The sequence below is a fragment of the Drosophila melanogaster genome, chromosome X (assembly GCF_000001215.4).
Source record: "Drosophila melanogaster chromosome X".
NCBI classification, from domain to species: domain Eukaryota; kingdom Metazoa; phylum Arthropoda; class Insecta; order Diptera; family Drosophilidae; genus Drosophila; species Drosophila melanogaster.
In genome coordinates, this window is record NC_004354.4 from 1,089,230 (window position 1) to 1,116,593 (window position 27,364).

Sequence of the window (27,364 nt, forward strand, 5' to 3'; positions counted from 1 at the left end):
GTTTCTGCCGCCGGCAAAGTGGCTGCCTGCCACCACGCCAGAAGGTCGAAATCTGGAGAGTTGGCTCACCAGCTCTCTCTTCAACCACTTCCACTTCAACCATCTCTTCTTCCAGAGGAAGTATTCATTTCTGCATAACATCATTTGCTATCTATCAGTCTTTGTGCATAGTATTGCCTTGGATTTCTTATAATTAGCTGACCATCAACATATGGCTTTGGCCATCAGTGATTTACTTGTCCCAACGGAACTTCATTGAAAGATTCCTGCCGGATCGCCGCTTTCGGCCAACAGTTCATAGTTCCCGGTACTCTCTTTTTAGTTCTCAGTGATTAATGATTGTTGACAAGTATAACAACGGCCACGCCCCCTGTTTTGGCTGCTGTCTACCGCCCAGAGGAGAGAAGGAGCCAAAACAAAACGTCCGTCAGCTGGTTGTCAGGGTGGCAGGAAGAGGGGCAGATTGGGCCATTGGGCCAGAAGGGAGACGGAGCTTAGCTGGGCTGCAGATTGCTCATACGCAGCGTGGTCCCCTTGAGCCAAAATGAAGTTGCTTGCGGTGCTGGCGCTGCTAGTTTGGAACAGTTGACAGCGAAGCGAACCCGAGCGGGGCAGCATCATGATTTATGTCGTTTTATTTAATTTTAATTGAAAAACTTGCACACGAAGAGCGACATGACGACAAACAACCAAAAACCCCGAATGCCAAAACAGCACAGCACAAGCCCAGCACAGCCCAGCCAAATGTAATTAAAATGGCATTTGCTCGCCATTCTGTTCCCTTTGAGTCGCACATTTTCCACCATCTTGCTTTGGCATCAGCAATCTGCACCTACCAAGTCCTGGAAATGCAAATAAATAGCAAGACAAAGGCTCAAATGCAAATAGAATGACTTTATTAAATGGGCGGGCGGGTTGGTTTCGCTTCGGAAGATAAAACGGCTCAGAATCGTTGAGCAAGTTCGCAGTTGGTAAATGATAAAGACACGAGGGTAGTCAAATGTACTGGGACTTGACTCTTGAAAAGGGGATCGAAACAAGTGAAGCCGTGTCTAACAAGCCACGCGACCTTTTCTCCCTGATTTTTCAGCTTGCGTCTCCCATTATGACAAATGCAAATGACATACTCGAGAAGAGGCTTGCAGAGCGGGAAATATGAACTGTAGAAAGTGGGCGCAGTCTATGAACAAGACATTACAACGGCAACAGCAACAGCAATAATACAACGACAGCCACAAGAACCAGTCAAAAGCCGCACAGTGGGACGAAGCGAAGTCAGTCGCCCACAAACAAATAAACCAAAAAAGAAACGAAAATAAAAGAATGGAATTAGAAATGGAAATAGAAATAGAGAAAGAAGTCGAGGACAAACCACACTCGGTCTTCCTTCGGGATTCGGGAATATGAGTGCCTTAGGAAACCAACTCGAGGGATTTCCGCAGGCGGCTCGGCGTCCCCTTGATGTAGTTTTCTGCCACAATTCTTGGCCTGCTCTCCACGGTGCGGCAGTTGCACAAAAAAAATGGCGGGGCACGGGCAGTTGGCAACCAGAAAAACTGCCGCCAACGCTATAAATCATGCGGCCAGCAGCAAAAGCAACAAAAGCGACCAGCAGCAGAAATGTAACAAAAAACATAAACATAAAAAAAAAGGGAAATTAAATAACAATAACAAGGTTATTCGGCGAGTGTTGCTGGCGCTGCTGCGATAACGCTTACGCTTTTGCTTTTGCTTTTGCTTTTTGCTATTGCTTTTGCCTTTGCCAACTAAGTGCAGCCGGGCAACATGGAAAACATTTCGAGTGTGCTGCAAATGGAGTGTTTTTTATTGCATTAACATAAATACATTAGAATGCCGGGGAATGGACTTTGGTGGCTTGCTGTTGACTCACGGCGCGTGTTCCCAGCCAGATACATTCATGTATGTATGCACATGTACATATGTACAAGTATGTGGTCCGAAAGGGTATACCACATGCCCGGGACATCGACCCGTTGCCAATTCTTTTTAGCGCGTTTGTAGTTTGTATTAGCAAACTCCTCAGGGCAATGCAAAAATTACTGGTAATATCCAAACTAAATAGCCCAAATAAGAAAAGGGTTTAAGCTCACATTTCATTTGAGTTGTTACCACCATTGTGAGCTCGGCTCCCTCATCTCATGTTTTGGTTTGCGGGCGGAAATTGTAATGACAGCTGGGACCTGTGACTTGGCTGCTCCTCGAACAACAACAACAACAACAGTCAAAAGCATGGCATTCCGAATCCGCCTTCCACAGCCACCCGTCGGCAAATGACTGGGCTAAGCTTTAAACTGTTATTCCACTTGGCCAGTGTCAATAAAATGAATGAAACTTAGAACTTTAAATGGTGAGGCGAATGCAATTTAATCAAGCCAACTGCAAATGAATGCACAGACCAGCGGCATTTGCATGCCAACACAACAGCAACCGCAGCAGCAGCAGCAGCAGCAGCAGAAACAATCAAAAAGTTTTTAAAACAAATTAAAACTTGACGACAAGGACCAGAAAGGGAAAGGCAGCATTTGGAACGGCAGTGGCTTCTTTAAATTTATTATGCGGTCAATTGCAAGATGGCCAAAAACGAGTGACCGGGACAGAGGGACAGACAGAGGGAGCTGCAGCTTCATTAGCCGTCCCGGGAAGACACAAAAGTTGTCCCAAGAAACTCAGCGTCTGTGCGTCTAAGGCGCGCTTAACTGTTTACTTCATTTGATTCAGCTATTAATTAAACGCAAAGTGCTCACGGTATTTGCTGGTTAAACAAAAGTTGCAATTGCGGAGGCAAGAAGTTCTCTTCGTGATTAATTCAAATTAATTGACAGTGAAATTTGTTACTTGATTAGTAAGGCATTTTGCATTTGTTCAGCAGCTGCAACCAAGTAAACAACAACAAATGAATCCATCAGACTAAAAAGGGTTAATTCTCTGTTATTCCCAATAACACGCATATGTACATATATTATTTCCCCTAAGCCGCAATTTAAAATGATGATTAAAACAATAAATCCGATTTCTCCAGGCAAAAGTCTGCAAAATAAACTTAAGCCCTTTCAACATTCATTCACTTTTCGTTGTCCATTGGAAAATATCCACAGTTAATCGTAAAATTGCAATTGAATGGCGGACGCCCATTTTGGGGCAGCCACATCTCCCGAAACGCAATCAAACGCGATGAAAACTTGCAACACACAAAGCGGCGAAAAGTTTTGGCTTCAGGCGAAGGGAAATTGCTCAGCTGCAGTTGCAAACAAACTTAAATCAAATTCATGACAAATGATGCGCGAATTTTTCACTTGCCTTTGAGCAACTGCAAAAGAAATACAAATTATAAAATGCTGTACAAAGTCGAAAAGGGGCGTGGCCGTTGAGTGGGCACGATGGCCTGATGGCCAGCAGCGCAGTCAAGGTTACGCCTAGGTTCAATTACCCCTCTTTTTATCGCTCCTCTCATCGTCTCTTTTCGGTCTGTTTTTACTGTCTGCGCTGGTCAAAAAGGTTAAAGCCAAATTAGAAAACAAAGTCTTATGCCTGAGTGCACAGTCAAGGGTGCTTCTTCTACTCCTTCTTCTTCCCTGCCTCTTCCGCTGCCACCGCCTTTACTTCGTCTGATTCTTTTTGGGGCAGACTGACAATGATGATGATAAGTTTGCCTTCCTGCCTGCCTGGTCACACTCGAAATGCCCTTGCAGTGCAGCCAAATGTGTGGAAATGGCCAATATAGCCACACTTTGGAGTAGCAAATAAAAAAAATTGAATACATTTTCATTTTAGACCGAATGGTGAAACTAAACCAGTGGTGTTGGCAAGGTGAGTGTGAGTGTAGCGGAGAGGGTCGAATTTAGAGAATTTTTGTGTTAGCCACAATCGACTAGATGCCTCATAAGCACCAAGTTCCGTAAGCTGGCGGGAGTTGTAAAACATCTACTTTGATACGGTGCGTGGGTTGTGCAGTTCCACGTTGGTCCCATAACCTGTCACTTTGTGCTGCGTTTGCCTTCCGCCGTCAATTAATCAATGGATCGATCGTGGGGCTCAGGTCATCGGACTGAGAAAGTCATTCGCCTTCTCCGACATCGATCAGCGCGGTCTTTTGTCCCACCAACGGGTTTTTCACAGACTTTTACATTGTAAACTCTTCATTTGGATTGCAGACTGCGAAAGCGTTGACCAAAATTGACACGAGCCCCAGCCAGCATCGACTTTCGCCTCGAAATTCGAACCCGAATTTGCAAAGTTCAACCGCCTCGGGGCGAAACTATGATTGCAGATGGCAAAATGTTAAAAACTAGGCTCCCATTTCACATTTCAGATTTCTGTGATGGATAAGTGCATTTCACAAGCCATAAATTGCATTTTTACATTGATGAAACTTTGCTTCGGCCCCGAAGCCATTTTGGGGTATGAATATTTAACCGAGGTTGAGAATTCGCCCCAGGAGTTTGTAATCTCAGTAGGGCACACTGAAAATGCAAAGCTTCATTTATCGTGTGTAAGCAAACACTCAAACGTAGAAGCTATGATTAAAGCTCAGAAACGAAACGGGAAATGCAAGTATTAATTTTATTAATTGATAGGTCTTGAATACAGAGGCATTTGGCGTTTCACAGCCCCTTTGATTTCGTACCAGCCGATTTCATAAATCAAAATCGTATTTCGGAAAAAATTATCCCATTCAAATGGGCCACTTGCAAACGTTTTGCCAAGTGCAGCAGCAGATGATTGTTGATGTCTCCGGCAGATGTGTTCGTAACTGGATTTTTCGTTTGCATTTGCAGAGTAAAGTTTCCGAAACTTTATGTTGCTTTTCCAATAATTTCCAAAGCCTAATGAATATTTGCAAGGTGGCTCGGGTTTCTCGGCAGGTTGGGAAATTGATCCTGTTGCTAAAGAGTAGTTTTGCGCAAGTTCCTTGAGCTTTCGGACTAGGATGAGCAAGCAAGCACTCTTCAAAAAGTTGGTCCCAGAAACTTTGTGGCTTCTCTGGACATCACAATGGACATCATTTGCAGCTGGACCTGCCAATCAATCGGCCAATGTCCCGAATGTAACACTCTGCTTGCGGTCCAAGTTTGCCTAACGAATCATTCAATGTTTATCCAATATCCAATCCCGAATCCAATTCACGAATGCACTTCAAAGTTTTCCAATGAACTCTGCCCGCACCTGGGACACCTGAGCACGGTCACTAGATAGATGGCCGATGGCCGATGGCCGGTGGCCAATCTGGCTTTTTTGATGGCGATCAGTTACCTAAAATCGCCACGCATCGCTTGACAAGTTCAAGTTTAATGGAAGCAACAGCAAGGCGGCGATTCACGCGCTGTAAAAGTCGCCAGCAAAACGCGCTGGGCCAACGGCATTTCGGCATTTGTTAGAAAACCACTGACTTTGGCAACGTGTCAAGCCGGTTTTCGGTTTCACATGGCCACCGGTCAGCATTTTTGCAGCACGCGTCCCACTCCAAAGCACACAGACAGACTATTTGAAATTGAAAAGCAACACAAAAGACACAAGACACAGATACGAACCCATACGTGCACACATGGAAAGAGTGAGAGAAAAAAGAAAGAAAATCCGGTCCGGCCACGCTCAATAAAAATGTTAATTTGAACTGTAACAAGTTCAACAGCAGCAGCAAAAGCAGCATAAACAAGATCAACAAATTGCAGTTTCACATTGTTGCAGCGGCATCTAATTGGATGAGTCAAAGCGTAGAACCCCAAAGATGCCGAGCTTTGATCTTCCTGTACTTAGAGGCAGAAAACCTCTGAGGAAAATTAAACGTTATGATGCGTCAACGGATTCCAGCAAACTTTCTAGCTTTTAAGGATTTCGGTGTTATATGTACATATGTACCTATATTTTCACAAATCCATGAAATCTCCATAAGCTATCAATCGAGTGGATCTGAAGTCTTAAGAATTGATTTCGTTTGAAGAAATTAAAACACATAATCAATTTAAACTCAACACCAATCTTATTCTCTATCACAGCTAGCAGAACATCAGAGTTCAATGATCTATGCTAGCTAAGCGATATCAGGAATTCATTTGGGTCAGTAAATCGATAAAAACACAACTTCACTATCTTCATGTCTAAGAACTAATCGAGTTGAAGGTAGGCTATCCTCTAAAAACCCAAATACCATTAAAAACTGTTTGGAACAATAAATGTAATTTCACTGCACACGCCAGTAATTAGTTGAAAGTTTAATTTTTAACAGCAATCTGACCCTGATGTTATTCTACGCAAATGGGTTGTGTTATCAGATCAGATCAGTGAAATGAATGGATACACTTCGTAGTCTTGTTTTACCAACGAATGCAGTTCAAAATGGGAGCCGATTGGATATGTGCGTACGAGTATGTATGTGTGGATGGGCTTTGAAATCCCCAACCCGGACTCGTTCAATTATCTAGTTCAACTGGCCATTTCCGCCTCTCATTGAAACTCGAACCGAAATAGCAAGAGTAAACAATAATCATAAATAATAATAATGGTTACGGTTTCCTCCTCGGTCTTCTCTATCGGGCATTCATCTTCTTTTGCTGCGTTTTATTGAAAAAATAAACAAACATCGTAACAGTTTATATATCATCATCATCATTGATTATGCTTTCCGCATGTGCAGCATTTTCATAATCAATCAATCGGTGGTCCAGTTAATCTGGGTTACACTGGGTTTACGGAATACAGTTACGGCAGATGGAGACCAGCTCCATGCTCATTCACCATTCTCCATTCTCCATTCTTCTTTCACGGAAGACCACTAGCGATTGAGTGATTCCTTCTCGAACCCGAACTGAACTGAACTCAACTGGCCTGAGGAATCGCAGACGTGAGTACGGATCCGATACAAATCTGGTTTTTGGAGCTGCCCAAAGGTCCCAAAGTCGCCATGACTCAATCTCATTCCGATGAGGAATTTACGCTGCTCATCAGCTATATATAGTATAGTATAGCTGTCCGCTTAAGTCGGTGGCTTTAGACACGTAATTAGCATATGATTATTGATGAGTCGCAGAGCTGTCGATGCCTCTCCCTGTTTGATTGCTACACCCTTTTGGCCAACGATTGTTGTAAATTCAGGAGTCTGCCGGCCCAAGTGTGCTAATTTATACTCGATTAATTGTTGACTTCGACAATAAAATATGTCGCACTGTGATTTCCGCAAGTCGCAAAGGTCGAGCAACTTTTACGCGACAATTCTAAAATTGAATCGTGTGGAATGCCGCTGTACGGCTTTATTTCGGTCGCATTGAGTGTTTCTTTTCAATTGGCGGGTAATTAGTTTGGGTACGTACACGCAGCGGAGTTGGGTTGCCTTGAGACACGCCCTCGACTCGATTCGTCCGTGATTTATTGCCGCCGGGTGTTGGGGACACATTGCAGGCGGCCAAAGTAGCCAGAAAGTGAGGCGTGACCTCGCAGCAGGTGCCGAAATTCCAAACAAAATAACACACGAATTGCGAGGGGCTCTGATTTTTCCACTTCCACTCCCACTCCCTGTCTCGATCTTCCACCACAAAGCCATGCTGATGATGATGATGGCCAGCCGGAAATATCCCACAGACATCAAATTTGTGGGCTCCATCTCGTCCGTCGTGTCCAACGTGTCCACCGTGTCCATCGTGTCCAGCAGCAATTTGTTGACATAGCAGAGACGGGGAGGAGGAAAACCAAACCAAAACTCCAAAGCAAACAGCAACCAACACGAAATTAAACAAAACAGCCAAACAACGAAACAACAAATCGCCGAAAGTGAAGGTGTTGCTCACTCGACCAAACACAACTAAAAATGTATATGATAATGGCATATAATGAAGCGTTTATGCAAATCAGCGTAAGCATTTCGCCTCCACCCTCCTCTCTTGGGAAACCTGGATATTGCACAGCCGTCCAGCAGTCGCATGGAAATAAGACATTAGTTTAATGCCACGCACATTTGAATAGCAGGTTTTCAAGTTTTTGGGCGCACAAAATGGTATTTCAAAATCATCAGAACCAACAGAGCACTGCAGTTTCAATTCGTAGAAATTTAAGCAATTTCCCTGCCATAAAGTGCATGTGATTCCAAACTTGATAAAACTAAAAATGTTGTCATTGGCGCGAGTTTCGAACTATACATCAAATTAAATACTACTGATTTATGCAACTAAATAATCCGAAGGCACAACTGCTGCAGATTTTCGAGAAGATTCAATTGGTTTCAGCTGTCCGCACTTCGATTTCAACTTTTGATTGCACTGCATTAAATTGATTTCTGCTGCTCTATGACGGCATCTTCATCTTCGCCATCATCATCATCATCATCATCATCATCGTAGTGTTAGGATATGTTTTGTTGTTTCTGTTATTAGCGCGCATGATTGGCATTTCTGCTTCTTCCGTTTGATTTCTTTCAACTGGCGCGCTCGTCAGTTTATTTATTTACTTTGATTACGTCACATAGAAACGAACAAATAAAGCAAACTGCAACTGTCTCCGCCGAAAATCCGAAAATTGATTTAAGTCATCTGACCGCTTCCGATTTTCAGCGGTTACATTTCATCGTCATTGCGGGAGCATTGCGCAATTACCACAAAAAGTGACTTGCCACAAAAGTTGCCAAAATCTTTTCTCTTTCGTCTGTCTCAGAAACAGTCGCCAAACTCATCGGGAGCCCCCCCAAACATCATTGTATACTATAGTATATGTACATATATGTATGTTATGTAGACGTAGAGTACCAGCATAGCTGGGAAAATATCAGGCAACATTCACTTTTCTTGCCACATTTCGCGGAAAATGGAAACGATATTTCGGCACATGCCACATGATCGCTTAGAAAAAAGCAAGGAGCGTGGGCCACCGATTGTCAAACTGCTGTGGCCATTGTGTTTCCACCTGCCTCTTAGATTCCCACTCAATTTTGCTGCAAACCTTTCCATTGCGATTTCCAATCGAAGTCCTATTTAATTCAAATGAGAGTTTCAAACAGGAGCTAAGATGTAACTTACACAAACAGAGTATCTTTTAGATTGAAATCTGAGCAAACGCAACGCCTTTCTTTTTTCGATCTGTTCACTGAGTATATAGTTTAATAGTTCGCAGTCATAAAAAAAAAGAGGGAAAATTCTTGCCATTGCCAGTTTTTCAAGAGTTGTTCTTTTCAGGTGCTGTAGTTGCTGATGCTGTTGTTTTTTTTTTGTTTTGTTTTTTATTTACGTTGTGGTTGTTGTTGGGCGGAAGTGGCTAGTTGGCAAGGCGAGCTTTGTATTTCGCATATGTGCGCGGCCTTTTCAATAGTATTTTTCACACTTGTGAAAATTAAAACTTAACTGAACATTTTGTTTGTGCTGTTGTCGTTGCCGCTTTTTATTGTTTTAATTACACGCGTTTTTCCGCGCATTGTTTCAATGACCGTCACGCGCCGCAAGCCTTTTGCCCTCTCCCCTCTCCCATCACACCCACTGCCCCTGTCGTTCTCCCCCTTTTTCCGACCTGCACACACCGCACAAATTGTTGTTGCCGCCGCCGTTTGTTTGCAAAATGAAGTGGTCATATCTGCTCTCGCCTGCCGCCTCTTTTTCCCCAACCCCTTTGGGGCATTAATGATAATTTCAAAATGACATAAACGCAACTCCCAGAGCATTTTGCCAGCGTCATAGAGATGGACCCACGAAGTACAATTAATCGAGATAAATTGAACACGCCTTTGGGTTTCTTTTAGAACCTGCGAACTGTGGAGGATCATAGGCACTTGCTCAATGAAAATGCAGAAGAATCCCCTCAATTAAGTCACTTTTCCTCTGCCTCTGCGTGGGGAACATCTCGAAAAGCAGTAAGCATGTAATTATAAAAATTAAGAAATTATAAGTACGCTTTCCATCTCTGAGAATTGCCATCAATGAACTCGCGGGCCGCAGTCCACTTTGCAGTATACAGTTTGCAGTTCGCAATCCGCGATTCACAGAAGTTCGCGTTCGGGCAACCCCAAAGATAAATGAAATAAATGAATGGCCGCCATCCCCGCCCGCTCTCTTCGGTCGTGAGTTTTAATGCCTTAATGAAAAATGCATTTTTAATTATTTTTTGTTCATTTACAGGCAACTTTATGGTGGCCGCCGACAAGTTGAGTTGGCTTACGCGGCGTATGGGTAATTTATAGCGCTTGATTTTCATTTCGAGCTGCGAATCGCAGTTTAGGCTTGCAATAACCATCCGTTCGTGTAAAATGTCCCTTGCTATCTGCTTTTTTCTTGCAGTGCATGGAATGCAGGTGGAAACCGTTAGTTTCGGCTCGAATTTCCCTGCCAGCGACAGCAACAACAACTTATCCACTTATCCAATGGTAAAAGCAAGCGGCGTCGAGGACATATATCGTATTTCATCATTTGTATAAGCCAAGCCATTGATTTGCTCAGGTAGCAAAAGCCACCATGCACTACGAGAAACGGGCATGGATGGATCAAACTGAATGGATGAGCACCCATTGTCAAGGAATGCCGACCGCTTGTTTCCAGTGTAGCAGCCAAGGCGAGCGCAAGAGCAAGGCTTGTCATTCATTAGGATAGCATGTCATTCATTAGCCCATAGCCAACCCTTTCGGATTCAGTGACTGCACCCAGTTAACTGTTACCGGTTACCGGTTACCAGTTACCAGTTACCAGCCACCAGTTACCAGTTACGAGTTACAGTTGACGGGGGAGAAGAGAGGGGAACAACGGAGACACTGGCGACAATGACAACCAAATACGGCGGAAGCAACGCGATTTCGATGTCATCGGGTTTCAAACCAATTTGACTTTGCCTCACTTAAGACGAAGTTGCGAGCTGGTGCGAGCGAGAGGGCTGCATGGAAAGAGAGGGCAATAAAAAAAAAATGGAACATGCTCTCAAATTATTATCCCCGATATCGAAACGTGGGAAGCAACCACGAGCAAATCTATCAGATATACAAAATTATATGGGCAACATGGTGGTATTTTCCCATCGCCCATATTTGTCTACCTTTGCACCTCCGAGCCCCAAAAAAAAAAAAAGTTGATCTAAGACTCGAAACTCGAAAACGCTGTCGTATCGAATCTTTTTGCACAGACCGCTGTGATTGAAATTACCTGTAATGGGTAGTGCATGTAATTGTGACATTGTCGTGTCAATGAAACGTATCAAACGTATCGAAGTGATAAGCAACTTGCAACACAGCGAGTTGTTCAACCGAGCGAGTGGAACTGACGTCGCCAGTTTTTCATGTCAGCCGCCGAACAGTAGGAGAAAATGGAAATGGAAATGGAAATGAAATGAAAATGAAAGTTTCAATTACAAATTGTTCGCACTGGGTCGGTTGAATTTTGTTTTGTGGGCCGCATGAAAAGCGAAAAGCTGGCAAGGCACTTAATTACTGGTTTTTCCGCTTCACTAAACGCGACATGATTTTATTTTGAAGGTGAATGACGCCGGCTTTCTGTCAATAGTTTTAAAGGCGACTGTCAGTGGAATGGAAAGCATTTCAGCACTGCATTTCAGTACCAACTGAAAGTTGTTGGGCATCGAACAGAACCTCAACTTCCGCACTTGAGGGTACGCCTATATCATGTAGACTTATAGACTTCTTCAAAGATAAAAAGCAATTCCATTTTGCACTGACTGTAAGACTCGAGCTCATCTAGCCAGAAGGCCCAGCGTTTCAGAGTTTCGGAGGCAATTAGCCCGACTGACCAACCAGTCAAATAAAGGCCGCGCCGTATTCAATGCAAACAATTTGCCTAACTCATTGTGGGAATCAATCGGCTGTTTAGATTCAAGGCCGTTCGTTTAATGGGAGTCTACATTAAGATCGCAAAAGCACACAGAGGCACGCAATAAAACAGTGTAGGAACAGTGTAGGAATAGGGGAAAAAACAAAACTGGCAAATAAGCCAGTAAGTAGTTAATAACAATTTGTTGACATTTTCGCGGGGAAGTTGGCGGGTTTCATTTCAAAAGGCCAAGCATGACTGCCATTCGAGATGCCAGATGCCAATCTTGTATCTTGTGGGTTGGGTTGGCTTCCCTATTTTCGAGGATTGCGAATGCATTTGGCATTCTTTCCGCTAATGACAATCGCAAATGTCTTGCGAATGTCTTTCCCCCCCGCTCATTCCCCCGGATTACCATTCCCGACCTGTCCTGTCGTCTGCTTTCCAATATTTGTCCTGAATGAGACACTAAAGTGAATTATTAGTTGTGCAAATAATTGCACAGTTGGCTTTGCACAGTGTCTCTCTCTCACGATGAGGATTTAGCCAACAGCTTGTGGCAATATTTGGTCAGCGTAATGGCAGGAGGCAGGGGGCAGGAGGGGAAACAGTCGGAGGAACAGTTTCCATGGAAAGGTCATGGGCTCTTGGAAGCCTATTCCTATTTGCTACTGAACTTTAAGTTTGCCGCAGCTTCGAACGTTGCCTGAACTTGTTTACATCGGAGGGTTCATTGGCATTGTTGCAATGCTATGCAGTGACTACCCCAGCTTCGAATCGTGACCCCAATCCCTACATCCACACAAAGTGATACATAGCCATCGACACTTGTCGTCGTCACCATCACCATCGCCATCACCATCACGTTCCCGTCATCGGAGTTCTGATGAAAGAGGGTCGACGGCTCCTAAGTGGAGGAATAAAAGTGTTGTGTTTTAACGCCGTCACACAGGCGAATGATGGTTAGTGATGATTTTAGTGACGTTGATGATGAGGCTGGCGCATTCCAAAGCCCTGACCAACCGGATCCCATTTTTCCACATTTTATCACCCCCGATATAGCGTTGCAGTCAGCAGGGGGTATTTTCCATGGGGCTAACCAACCAGTCCATCTGTCTATGGAGGCTAGGCATCTATTTGCATTTACTTCCTTTTGTATGCCAGCCCCCCGTATTCCGTGTCGTTTCCATTTTTGAGCTCAGCGGGCGGTGGTCGAGTAACAGACATTCATTTTGGTTTATAGGTAAGCCTGTCTGGCATCCCAGACCAAACCCTCCGACGTCCAATCCCAACACCCAACTGAGCCGGAAAGCAATTTAGTTTAGGGGTACGCCATGCCTTTTATAAATGCATTTCACACTCCATTTTGCACTCACCATTTAAATTCTGAACATTGGATATGTAGGGTCCAGGCTGCAGCTCCCGTGTTGGCTGCAAAAAAAAAAAGGAAGAAGGCAAGGTTGTAGTTATAGTTGGATGGGCAGGCACATAGAATGTACGTTAACGTTATGGAAATTGACAAATGCACAAATTTTACTTTGTTTTCCACTTCGGCAATCTTAATCATTTCATCTTGATGGCCTAATTTTCTTGCAGCCTGCTCCCATTGCTAAGTAGTTAGTTGACCTTTCTCCGCCCAATTTGCATGTCCATCACGTCGATTGCCTTCACTTCTAACTAAAAAAAAAAAGGTGACAAAATGCGCCAGTGGTGCCAAGCCAAGAATGCGAATGAGCATCTCCTACCAGAGTACCAACTCCAACTCATTATTTGTGGTTCCCTTCTTTTTTTTTTTTTTTTTGGTTCATGACCCAGAAATGGCCAACGATCTTTTTCCTGGACAATAATGTACAAGTATCTTGGTCGCGGTCTCGTCGCTCATCGCTCGTGAAACGTGAAATGTACGTGCGGTCATCTGTTATGATTCTCAGACACTTGGCCCACAAAGTGCGGGGAATATCTATATAAATAGTATACATATACATATACATATACCTTTATATATGCGTTTGGTTCTTTGGTCTACCGGCCAAGTCAACTCCAACTCGAAAACCAAGTCCATTGTTTATGTGCGTGCGCTTTGCTTAAATGTCAATTATTTCACGCTTATTAGATTTTTTATGGCCTTCATCACGAGACGATGAAATGGGGATGGCGATGACGATGATGATGATGATGCGAGAAAGCAGCCAAAGAAAAGGAGAGTCGCAGCGAAAAGCCAAAGTTCCACATACTGTCTGAAGTGAAGACACTCCACAAACAACTGTCACCGTAAAAATAAAAGTAAAGCGCCGCTCTTTTTATGGCCTTTTAATGCGATCCTAACGCGTGTGTGTGACAAAGATCTGGCATCAAAACGAGAGAAATAAATCCAGAAGAAAGAGACGGCCTTCGATTCAAAGACAGTGACAGTTTTCGTTGCCGTCTAGACGCAGAATATAACGACCAGACTCTTAAATCGGATCAAGTGGGTCAGTCGATCTACAGAGGTGCGTGAGAATCTCTCTACCAGAAGTATTTGATCATCGAGAAAAAGTCTCTGGCCAATTTGCAGGATTTCAAGGATCATGAATTAATATTATGAAATAAAAAACTAATCGGGGTCATGTAGCATTAGTTAGTAGTATGAAAAACGACAAGAATGCGCACCCATTCATCATGGAAAGAGATGAGCGGATGGATAACAAGTTTAAAATTAGTAACTAGTAACGATCTTCGGGCTGATTTTCCCGTAGCTCGATTTCCCGCTTCCAACCTTTTACAATTTCCAAACATTTTCCGCAGATACAATAAAGAAATGTTCAACAATAAACTAAAACGAGTTCTCTGGACAGCGACAGGGACTATATATATAACTTTGTTCCGCCAACGTAACGACATTTTGTACGACCCCATTTCCAAAGTCGTAATAATTTCATGAAAAACGCAGCGAAGTCGACTGCATTTTGGTTTTCACTTGGGGGCGGGCCAAAAAATAGAGGGGAATAATGTGCTAGTAAAAGGTATTTTAACGCTGGAATGCCTCCTTTTCACCACCACACCCCTCACCGTCACCACCCTTCGTCAGATGTCGGGAAATGAGTCGGAGGAGTTTTCCTCTTCGGCTGCTTTGTCATGAAAAATAACTTCGCTTCGTTGAAATGACAGTCACGATTTCGTATTTTTTCGCTCTTTTCCTTGGTTTTTTTTATGTGTCTTCTTTTTCTACCATTTTTTAACCTCATCTCCTCCCCACCCCGCCACTTCTTCACGATGCCTTCTTTTTTTTTTTAATGATTTCCATTCTTCACTTCTCGTTCTTTTTTGATCTGTGTAGCAGACTAAATGAAAGATGATGAATTTATTAAATTCCCTGTCTCTGTAAGACATGAGTGAAGGCTTGGGAAAATGGGTTAGAAAATTACGTTGCCCGGCAACTTTGGCCGAAAAGTATCAACGAAGTGCCAAAGTAAACTTAATCGAGTAGATTCGGTAAAAACAAATGCGTTCTTCCTAATTCACTTGATAGTGCTTTTTTGGTCATTTACATAAATAATTTCACTTCATTTTCTCCATGCTCTTAACTGAATTTGTTCTTATTGCATTTTTTCAGCATGTGTGCAATTTGCAGCATTTAAAGTGCATTCGATATTTAATATTTTTATATATTTTGCCATTATTCCCTTGTTTAAAGGTAATATTGTCTCTGGCATTTACCCTTTCATTGGTGATTTAGTCTGTATACATTCACCTTAATCGAATTTTGACAGAGCTTGCTTATTTTAATGTTCTTGATCCTCACTTTAACACGCACCGAACGGGGAAAAACAAGAATAAGATACTTTGTTCCGTTCCCCCCATTGCTTGCCCAAAAATTCTTTTCAAACAATTTTTCTTTTATGCCCCCCCCCCCCCGGAAAACTCTTGGTAAACTGCGGTGGCTAATAAAGAATGTAAATGGAGCAAATTGCTTGGCCGAAAGGTGAAATTTCATAAATTTAGTGAAAGGGAAACGGGCGGAATGCTGGAAAAGCGCGGAAAAGCACGTGAAGAGAAGAACCCATCGGGCGGAGCAACTTTATTTCAACAAAACTTGGCCAACAATCGTAAAAATTGACATGTCATTGAAGGCCCTTCCCAATCTTCGTTTAGCACTTTGGAGGCCTCACAGTTTTCAAAAAATATTTAAGCCTTATTGTGTGACGACTCTTTTATGCGCCGTTTTTCCAGGTGTCATTGGTGTCATTTTTATACGCATTATTTTAGAAAAGTTCTTTTTTAGGTGCATGTTTCATAGAAGGCAATATTTCTATACTGAAATACGATTTAAAATTAAACGGATTTTGAATAAACTTCTTACATTTACATTCAAATTTAAAATGCTGAGAACAAACTTATTATCTTAGTGTATTATGTGATTTATATTTTCTGTATCGCCAGCACAAAACTTTTGCTTCTGGAGAAATTTTTCGTCTTGATCCCATTGGTCTGAATGAGATTTAGCTTTTTATGCCGCTGATGTTTGGCAGTGTCCCAAGAAATCAAAAAAAAAAAAAAAACAAAAAAAAAATCGAAATCGGAACTGAAAACCTACTGCTGCTGTGAAACGTTTTTTAATGGACGAAATATTAAAATAAAAGGTGATACCTCTCCGCCGCTTGCCCACCTTTTCTCATTTTCCGCTTCGAATAATATGAATGCCTTTCGAGCGGCCTTTTGTTTATGGTCAAATATAAATTTTTTTTCAGTTCCCCCTTTTGTGTTTGTTTTTTTATGGGGCGGTCTTATGACACTTTTTTTTTTTGGCCCGGCAGCATTTGCTTTTCTTTAATGAAAAATTAAATTAATGAACGCACATTTGTGGAGCTCCTTATATTTTTGTCTCTCCCTCGGCCGCTTGGCAAAGTTCTGGCAGAAAAATAAATTAATTTGGCAATTGCAATAAAACTTTCGCAGGGGCAGATTTGGCCCATTATTCTTGGCTAAAAAGATCGTTCTTAGCGCTAGTACCATGTCCAGCTTATAACCAAAGCCATTAGGTAAATTGGCCCAAAGTTTGCTCCCTTTTCGGACTCGGTAAAGAGGTTTGAGTGGAAATCGTGAAGGTAGGAAACCCAACACCCGCCTAATTGGGTGCCCGGATCCGATTTCCCGGATGAGAAACTTTAAGGTAGCCTCTTAAGAAGGAGCATATTGTTGCAGTGAGCAATAATTGCACTATGACACGACCCTCAGACCCAGCTAAAAGAGTCATCCTGATGAAAAATCCACCCCTGGCATGAAAAGACAATGGACAATGGTCCTGCTGCACACCTCTTTCTCCACACCAATAAATCCTTGTCACAATATCCTTTGTTTGGCCATCTTTTTTCACTTGAGCTGCGCAGGGGGAGCATCATCATCCTTTTCGAATATACAGCGCAATAATTCAAAACACATTCGCTGACTGACAGACAGAAAGAGAAGGATACGGACTGCTGCTGGCGGAGAGGGATGGTTAAAGAGATGATGGAGGTCCTGCCGGCACGCAAAATCAGCAGCACACCAAACAATAGGCCACATTCCATTCCATCCGATCCCATTCCATATCGTCATTATCTCCTGAAGGCCAATTCGCGCCATATGTGAGCCAGATTAATCAAAATAAGCAGACTAGATACATAGTTGGATAACTAAGGCTTTGAAATGTACTTAATTTAAAAAAAAAAAAAAATATTAATTATTTATATTAGTGTTTAAGAAGCTTTGGGTTTGTAATGGGACTCTCTTCTTCCCTTAAGAATTTCATGCTGCAGACCGAGCACTGAGACACTTTTACTTTTATTTGGTCCTCTGCGTTTCCGTTTTTTGTTTTTTTTTTTTTGCTCAATCCTGCTCCTTTGCCTGCTGCTGTCTTTGAGGACACAACAAAATATATATCGTTAAATATATTTGCTTAGACGTATACATTTATATGTATCTACAGCACTTTGAGTACTTCTGTCCTTTAGCAATGCCTTTGTGCTTAATTCCATTTTCATTTAAATTTTCATTTACGAAAAACAGGAAGCAGCGGCAGCGACGATGTTTTTTGTTTGAGTTTTCAATGGCAGGTGGCTCCATTGGCACACATTGTACCTTTTCCCCAGCGATCCCCAACCATATGCACTTTTCCGCTTTCCATCGAGTGGCCCCGGGAAATGGGTCAACGAAATTTAATTGGCAAGAAAATAGGATGCCGTGGGTCATTACAGCGTGTGGATTCTGCAATCGTAGACTTTTATTTGAATCTGCTGTTGCCCTGAACTGAGAGGATAGGACCCTCTCCCCTCTCCACCTTATTGGGGCCCAAAGGTTCAGTCTCTACCGAGTAGCATCATCATTTTCCCGCCCTCGTAAATCACGGCGAGGTGTGAAATTAAAAATAGTTCCTTCTGACATCTAAATGCGATTGTCAGTCATGTGGCCCCTTAAACGCTGGCGTGGGCGCCATCGAAAATGAATTTATGACATGCCAGCTTGGAAATATAACCGAACACAGCACATCATTCAATTGGGATTCGGATTCACATTCCCGAGCGTTTTCAAGACACTCATTAATATGTGATTGCAGCGAAGAGGGGCGTTGCTGAGAGTCGCCCGAGGGGGTGGTGGTATCGATATAAATGGAAGTATCCAGAAATACGCTCTCAACTTAATTAATATCTTGCATATTTATCATAAGCGTGAAATACTAGGGTATATATGCTTCGGATCTGCGAAGTTTGCCATCACGGTTTCTGGTTACATAATCAAGATGATATTCTCTGTGTACCAGCCGAGTGTCTCGACGACGAGCTCTCTTTGAAGCTGAGTATCTGCGTATTCATCAGATTTGTGAGTCATAAGTGCCGCAACTTCCGCCTGCGAGGGTTCAAGAAACTCCAAAAAAAAACCCACCTGAGATTTTTGAGTTGATTTGAGGTTGATGCCTGTGGCGGAGCATTGAAAGCGCTTAAGCTTTTATATCTCGTCTGCGTGTTTGGGATCTCAAATGTGTACTTTGCCTCCGCTTGGGGTCACCGTGATCGCTCTTTGAACTTAGATTACGCCCGATTGCTTTTGGGTACCACCTTGGTTTTTGACTTATTCGTTATTCTTTGAGGACTTCCCTCACCTCACTCTACCGCACCTTTTCATATCACTTGGTTGTCTTGCAGTTTTACTTTCTCTGCAATAGACCATATCTCAATAATATCTAGTATCTTTTACCCTATATAGGACATCGCTCTTACCTGGTCCAACTTCTCATTCTCGAATGATCGTCGAAAGATCTAGTCATCGTGGTTTTCACGACAAACGAATGTAATGTGGGAAATATTAAACATTAAAATTGTGAACAGCAGATACTGCCTCCCTCCTAGAAAACTGATTATATCCCCTCCCCTTCCCACTGTTCGATAATTGACTTGGGCTTAACGCAATTAACAATGGCAGGAAAAAAAATCAGAGATAAAAAATCTGGCAAAATATATACGCAAATAATGAATAAGCTACGCCCGCTCAATACTTCTGTTGCGTGGGGAGTTGGATTGCGAATTCAATAACCGACACGGCCATAAATATAAATATAAATATAAGCATGAATATACATGAATACCCGCCACAAAAAATATGAGTAATCTGTGTTCTCCGCTCGACGCGATGATAATCCTCTGAAGGTTCACTCTGGCGGAAAGCGCTTAAACTAACCATGAAAATTATCAAATAATCGGCCAGACCGCCCACTTCCGGGTGTCTGTGTTCGTTATTTATCGGTTAATATATGTATATAACGTATATGTATATGTACGATCGCGCTGATCGGTCAGTCAGATGGGTCAGATCGTTTGGATCGGTCTGCATGTGGACATGTGGATATGGCCGCAGGTCGACATAATCATCAAACACATTTAGCGGATGGCTAGCTAACCACAAATAATGCGCAGCAATTGGGTAAAGCTTTTGTTAACAATAAACCATAGACTGAAAACTGAAATATGAGATGGACCAATCGTCACTCTTTGCCACTAGTCCATATCTAAGACATTTAGATGCAAGAGAAGGATTGGATGGGAAAAATGAGCAATAGCCATTTAGATTCACATCATCATTAATAGCAATCAAATGCTATGTTCATGACTTTCTCTTCGCATTATTATGTTGTCGAAGGTGTAAATGCCCAGGGAAAAATGGTAAGGTAATTTATTAATATCGACCGCTGGTTAAGTGAACGTTGACTACCACGACATCTTGCAACACTTATACTGAAACCTAAGCCTACACCGCTTCACTGCCAGCCAAAGTTAAATCGGTCGGGAATCGGGGCAAGACGCCATGGGTCTTTTCCTGCCGTCCAAGGACCAAAGACTCGCCAGGGAGGAAACAGGAGGATTGACATGTAACTGTTTGTCACACAAAATTAGCGTCGGGCTTCGAGTGCCGAGTGTCGGCCACATCATTTATCAATGTATCAATTGTAAGGCGACAGGCGACAATAAAAACAAACCCACTCCAGGCTGCGAACAGGGGAAAGCGATGGGTTGAGCATAGTTCAGGGCGAAGGGGAAAAGCGCAGGAAAAACAGAAGGCAGCTCGCTCGCCTTCTGTTAGCTGTGGATGGCTGTTAGGGAAAAAGTCTGCCAAGACGAGGGTTGACAATTGGCAATTGGAATCGGAATCGGAGACATGTTCCATGTTGACGTGGAATTTTCCAGATTTTCCGCTGCTCGTGAGTGAGGATAATTAGCTGGGGATTTGACGGAGGGTTGAACTGAACAAGGACTAAAGAGTGATTTTTAAGATACTGGAATAAAGTGTTTTCCTCTTCTCTTTTTGTTTTTTTTTTTTTTTAACTTGTAGCTGTCAACATATTCCAGTGCGACACATGGGTGGCAGGATACAAAATGAAGACTTTGCAAACATCAATTCAAGCCTGGCAAGGTTTTCGCTTCAGTTCCAGTCGGAAATTTATACAAAATTGTTAGTTGCGCTTCCATTAGATGATGCCAACAACTCATTTGCAGAGCCTATAAATCTGTCATAACCCGAGCGACAGAAGTCGAGGGCTCACTCGGTCAGTTCTACCCGCTTAAAGGCCACCCACCTCATTGAACTGACATTTCAATGACATTTTATCACACTTTGCTTTAGTTTTCAGTTTTCAGTATTCAGTTTATTTGATATTTGCTTTTAATATTTGTTGTTGCACGCGTGCCGGTGCTCTGCATACTTGAAAAGCTGATGGCGGTTTTTTCCAGCTCTCGGGTCACTGTATACTCCTCCTCCATAAACGCGTCGTTGTTAATATCTTCGTAAAACCATCATTATTATATATATCTTCCCCACACTGAAATGCAGTTTCGTTTCACGTTTTTCGACACGCTCGGAGTTTATTAAACGCGCTGCCCTTGGCTCATTGATTGAATGACCGACTGACTGAATGAGTAAACGGTGGGATTTCAATGTTTGGCTTTCAATTTGGCTTCGATCAGGCAGGGCTCTGAGCAAATATTTACCCAGCGTTTGGCAACCGAAGGTCGTTTCTTGGCCCTGATTCAAATAGACTTGCCTCGCAATTCAACCTCCTGTTTATTTGCCTGTGTGCACACTCTTTAATCGCTGTGAACAGCTAAATACAATATATCCCAGTATGTGATGATGCTGCTTAGCATATCCGCACAGCCAGTTGAAAATATAAGCTGTTTCCATTATATAGATTTTTCGATTTTTCGCCAAGTACTATGAATTTGATTCTTCATCGCTAGGAGTTCCCTCGAAATAAGTCTTTCCCTAAATAATGCATTTCTTTCACATTTTCCTTCAACTTATCGAAAGGCAGTCGATCGATACAACAATTGCTTTGCCTCACAGTTCCAACACTCATCGATGGCGACACCCGCTGCACGAGGCTAAACAAAATCGAAACAAATCTCGTTCAACTCCACTTGACGCTTGTCTCCATCTCCATCATCAAGTGGGCCTCCATCTTGTTGGCCCCCAACCAGCCCTGGCAGAGGCAGTGGCTCCTACTCCCATGGTGCGTTTGACGTTTGCTGCTGACATGTCAGCAAAATTTTAACTGGCAATTTGCAGCAGAGCTCGCGAGCTCCTGTGCTGCCGTGCTGCTCTGCTGGTGTCCCCCCTAGTTTTTCCCGGCTTTACCTCTCTTTTTTCGTATTTTCCAGCCTCATTCTTGCACGTAGAGCAGTCCGGACAGGGAGGTGGCATAGGAGTTGTATGTTGTAGGTGTGGGTGGCAGACAGACAGACAGACAGACAGGCAGACAGTTGGACTCCTCTCTCCTTGCCGAGTACTTCATCCACTGCCCCGAAGCGCTGCCCTCCGTCTGGCTCCATCTTTTCCTGCAACAAACACGGCACAATATGTTGCTGCGTCTGGATGTCTGAGCCTTGCCTATATACGAGCATACGAGTGTACAAGAGTATAGCCCTTCTATATCCCACACTTGAGTTTTGTCAGCTTTTGTTCATTGAGTGCGACTGTTGTTCCTCCCACACCCACGGCCACACCCACAACCACTCCACTTTCGGTAATGGTGTCAAAATAATTTGGGTTGTCATTTGTTTGGCCCCTTCCACGCGCCGCCTTGTGCTGCTGCCCCAAAGGTAAAAGTGTGAGAGCAAACGTTTGGTCAGCGAAAATATAAAGAGGTCTTATAGGGAAAAGGGTCAAAAGGTTAAAGGGTCGATTCATAAAATAATATTTTTATGCAACAATAACGGGTACTGCTGCCCAGGCCCGAATTCATTTACCATTTACTGCCGACTGCAATTATACAATTCTCGTCAACACATAACTCATGTTAAGCTACTCTAGTCAATCGCTGGGTTATAAAAAAAAAACGTTTTACTATATATCTAACAATATTTGATTCTGCATACTACTTTTGGTATTTTCCATTAAATAGCCAGTAATCCTAAAATTGTTGATGTTTTCCCACCATTGTTCTGATTTATGAGATCATCATCCTGAGGAACGTCGCTTTTGTTGTCTTGATTTGCAGTTACCCTTGCGTTTGATAGTTCCATAAATCATTTTTTTTCTTGTTTGAATGAAGAAAAAAAAGTGTCGCATCTCCCTGTATAAAAAAGTGGGAGGAATTCTGTAAGCCAAGAGGCTCACGCCCTAAACGCCAACCGACCCGAACACCCCCCTTCGTCATCATTTTGCCTTTGTTTGTTTGCTAATAGCTTGTTAGCCATTTCAAAAACAATTTTCTTACTTACACATTCCAGCAACGGCACAATGGCACATAAACAACAACATTAGACAGCAACATGTGTAGCCCATAACTTCCCACTGCCCCCCCCCCCCTCATCAAGCCCAGCCCACCGCCCCTTTGCATGTCCTTTTCCTGTTCTGTCATATTTCAAGGCAAAGAACAAAAAGGAAAAGCGGAAGAGCAGAAAAGCAGAAAAAGCACCGGGGAGCAAGGAAAAGAATGGGCGGAAAACGTTTGGTGAAAACGGGGAAAATCTGTGAAACGCAGGACCCACACAGGCACATATTGACAGCTCCTGCCATAAATTTAACAGGTAACAAGCGACACCCCAGTCCCAGAATAAAACCACAACGAGAACGTCTGCTGACTGGCTCAAAATACTTGGGTCTTTTTTGAGAACGAATTACCAGCCAAATGTCATTTATGCAGCACGTGGCTCTAACAGGGGAAGCAGTTGGAAAAGATTTATATCAATCATCGTTATCTGCCCCGGAGATCTATTATTCAAGTTATGTCAGAACTTCACTTGGATTATGAAACATTATTAAAATAAAAACACAATATATGTATAATACTGTCTCTGCAATATCCTGTTTCGCCTTGTTTCCTTCAAAAGTAGATTGTTGCCGATTCAATTTCCTGTAAATGATATCCCTGGCCAACGTTAATCGTAATCTATCTGCCTAAAGCCCCTTTTAACTTCAATTTTTGCCAGCCTGTAGCCAATATAATATGACAAACAAAGGGTTGCAGAAGCCCTTTCTGCTGTTTTTGGTTTTTTGTTTTTAAATTTTATGTTTTACTTTCCGTTGTTGTTGTGGCTGAAAAAGCCAGGCTGTTACACTGCCCCACGTTTTGTATCCAGCACAAACTTTGTCGCAAGTTCGCCTGTGCCTGTGCCTCTCCCTTTGTCGCCTTTTGTTCCGCCCTTTTCAACCCTTTTTTCCCGGGGCCTTTCAGCACCGGATGCGTTCTAAAATACTTCCCCCGCATGTGTTAATGGCAAATTAAAATTCACTTAACAACATTCCACTTTAGTTTCTAATTTGAAATTTCATTTCATTTCGTTTCGAGACTGCACTTCCCATTGGGCTGCCCCTCGTTTTTTATTCAAATGCCAAAAATCCTCGTTAAGAATTTATGAGCCGGGCCACAAAAGCCGCAGACACCGCTCATGCAATTTGCATCCTGTGGGTGCTCCGCACAGCAATGAGTTTACAGAGGGGTTTTCTCCGGGTGTTGGGGGAGTTTACGGAGCGTGTTGTCAATAATAAATAAGGAATGCGGTAGGCAAAAGGCTTAAGGTCCAAACACCAAATCAAGGATACTCTTATGCCGTTGAAAGTAGAGTGGTACATTTCAGATGGGAAAATTGGCGGTACCCTTTATATGAATGCCGATCCAATCTGCTGACTACAAGGACGAGTGGTACAAAAAAGTTGTCTAAGCTGAATGGCTTCGAATAATTCCAATAGCCATAAATCCTCTCGGTGTTCAGTATCCTGCCAATCGAGAGGGTATGCAAAGTAAGACAAAAAATTCCCAGAGTCCATGTCTGGCTCTTCATATTTCCTTGTCCTCTGGAGGCGTCTTAAAAGCTTCTGTTCTGTTCTGTGCTGTGCTGTTCTACACCCCGGGTGCTTTCTTTACCACTTCACCTCCGTGCTGGAAAAACGAAAACCCCTTAGCCAGAGGAGTCTTGCTCAATTGAAATCAATTAAAAATCAATCAACTCAAATGTAGTGAAAAACAATTTTTAATTGAAAAGCAGGAACTGAAAGTGGGCAGGGGCGAATACTGAATTCCGGACTGGACCTGGCGGCACCTGAGTGCTGAGTGCTGAGTGCTCAATCCCGAAGTTCAAGTGGCTTCCACTCCACTCCACTCCACATCCACTACCACACTAGCAAAAGAGAAAAAGGACACACCACACACATGGAGAGCAGAGTGCATGAATATTTTATGAAGATAAATAAGGATAAAAACTTCAAACGACCACGATAAGTGGTCGCTGCTTGAAAGTGGACCAACAGCAGAGCGATGAAAGGGGGTCTTGGGCGGAGTGCGGATGCGGACCACTGGGCGTATGAGCAATGAGATTTGGCATTTGCATTCCCAACGAATTGAAACAGATATCAAAGAGTCGGCCGCCGCACCACTTTGATTGCCAATGCGCCAAACTTTTCAACATATGCTGAAAATATTGGCCAAGAGCGGGTGGCAATGAGGCGGCCAAGTGGGTGGCCGGCCCGTTCCGGCCCAGCCTTCCATTTGGAGCATGGAAAACCGCTAATGTTGTCTGCGGCCCAGTTGGAGCGCAAGTAGAAGAATAAGTTTTTGATACCGCTTTGTGGAAGGTTCGATCGGCAATGTACTTCTTTTAAGGGGTATCAATGTGTATTCTATGGTTATAGAATGTGTAAAATGGCCACTTTCCACCTATATTAAAAGTAATAGAAGTAATCAAAAATTTGAGACTCAGCCTAAGGGGTATGTAACGGTCGTCATACTCCATTGGCGACTCCGTTTAATGAAGTTTGGCCATCGCCTGCATTATGAGCCAAATGCTCCAAACAAACAAACAATAAACAAACTGCAGGAAAAAGTCAAACTCATTTCAAAGCTATTAGGCGAAGAAGAAAATAACCAACAAATTCCACACGAAGCAGAGGAAGTGTTTGAGCAGAACTGAAATGAACGGTAGAAGCTGCCAGGGATATCATTTTAACCAAATGTATTGTAAGCACCCTGTCAGCCATATTTTCGTAACTTATTAATCTCTCTTGTTGTAAGGTATTCGATTATCAAATACAAATCGATTGCTTCCTTTCACCACGCATCTCCATCGACGGATGCACTGATTTTGGGGGAATACCGCTCGGCCACTTTTTCCGAACCTACGCCCCTTTTTTGTTTTTTTTTTGTTTTTTTTGTTTGATGGGGTAATGGGGTAAGCCAATCAATGTAATGAAGGCCATTACAAATGTACTTTAAGCCCTACGAGAGTGCGTAAGAGTGGGTAACAACGAAACGATGGGAGGGGTGGTGGGGGGTTGGTGTACACTCTTCGAACGAATTTTTGAGTACCCTTTCCCTTTTCCCCTTTCTTTTTCCATTCCCCCACCAATTTCCGATTTTGTAGCCAGCTTTGGGTCATTAGGTGACGCCTGTCCATTTGCACAAAACGTAATTAGTCGACGACGACGACGACGATGGTGATGGTGATGGTGATGACGATGACAGCGAAACAGAACCATACCATGTAAAGTGGAGCGCTCCACTGACCCAACGAACGATCCATGGCCCACTTTCTGCCCCTCCAGCTGGCAGTGTACACTTTCTTGTCCATTGATGAGAGCCAAAGCCAAAGTCTTGGCAAAAAGTTCGTAATTAGGATGTTTGTGCTGATGACAGACACCCGAGCTATAAGGGATGAGTTGAGAGTTGGGTTAGTTGTTCTACACCAGGATCTACATTTCCCGACGGGTTTACGAGTTGAAGGGTCACGGTGGCGTTTTTAAATTAAGTTGACATCTTAAGTTGAACTTGTTTAATTAGATTTTATCTTATAATCAAGTCAACAGTGGCAACTCGACGCGGATCCCTTCGTTTTGTTTTGTTTTGTTTTGTTTTGTCCTTTTGCCCGGTGCCCTTGAACTCGAACTGGAGCCTTTCCTCTCCACTTTCGCAAAGTAAAAGGTGAAAAGACAAGCGTCCTTTTTGCCTAATTAGAATTTGCATTCGTGTTGCAGACGGTAAGCAGCAGAGTCCCCTGAAAGTAGGCAACAATCTTGTGAGCCACTCTAGATACTTCTTCTCTAGGTAATTTGATTCGATATCAAAACGCTAACGATGGATGGGATGGATTCCATCTCCTTGGGCATCTTTCAGTGCTATGTATTTATATCCACAGCTCTGCCCTCAGAGCCAATCAATTTCTGAATGCAACAATGAAAGTTAAGCGCATTTGGTAGCTAGCTGAAAGTTGCACATTTGCAACAGTAAATCGTATTGATTGTGTAGCTGCCGCCTCCAATTCCCTTTTGGCCATCCTACCATCATAGTGTTAACAATAAAATCGAAGCTGAGTTCTGGCAAAGTAGCGTTCCGTTGCTCCAAATAGAAAATAGAAATTCTCAACAATGCCAAAAATGTGGCAAATTCCGATAGGAAACTCAAGACGGAAGTGCCAAACGGAATCCATTTGCAATCTCGCTGATGAAATGACATACATACTTTGGCCACACAAAGAGGATTCTGCACATTGTGCGTCCAGTGGTGTAAAATAATATAATGATAATGATAAATAAATCATCACATTCTACACCAAAAACACTCACTCAACAAATGATTGTTAAGTTTTAGCCGCTACAATATGTAAAAGGTCTAGTTTGCCTATAGA

The 27,364-nt window shown here is 42.9% G+C and overlaps 1 protein-coding gene across 2 annotated transcripts in view; it reads right to left on the bottom strand.

The window, feature by feature from the left end:
• The window catches only part of CG3655 (uncharacterized protein), a 61,856-nt gene that overhangs the window by 16,189 nt on the left and 18,303 nt on the right, over positions 1-27,364 (bottom strand). For both annotated transcript variants that reach the window (NM_001103392.2, NM_001272190.2), the window contains one exon: positions 13,118-13,172. The gene's annotated coding sequence lies outside the window, so the exon portion shown is untranslated. The remainder of the gene's footprint in view (positions 1-13,117; positions 13,173-27,364) is intronic.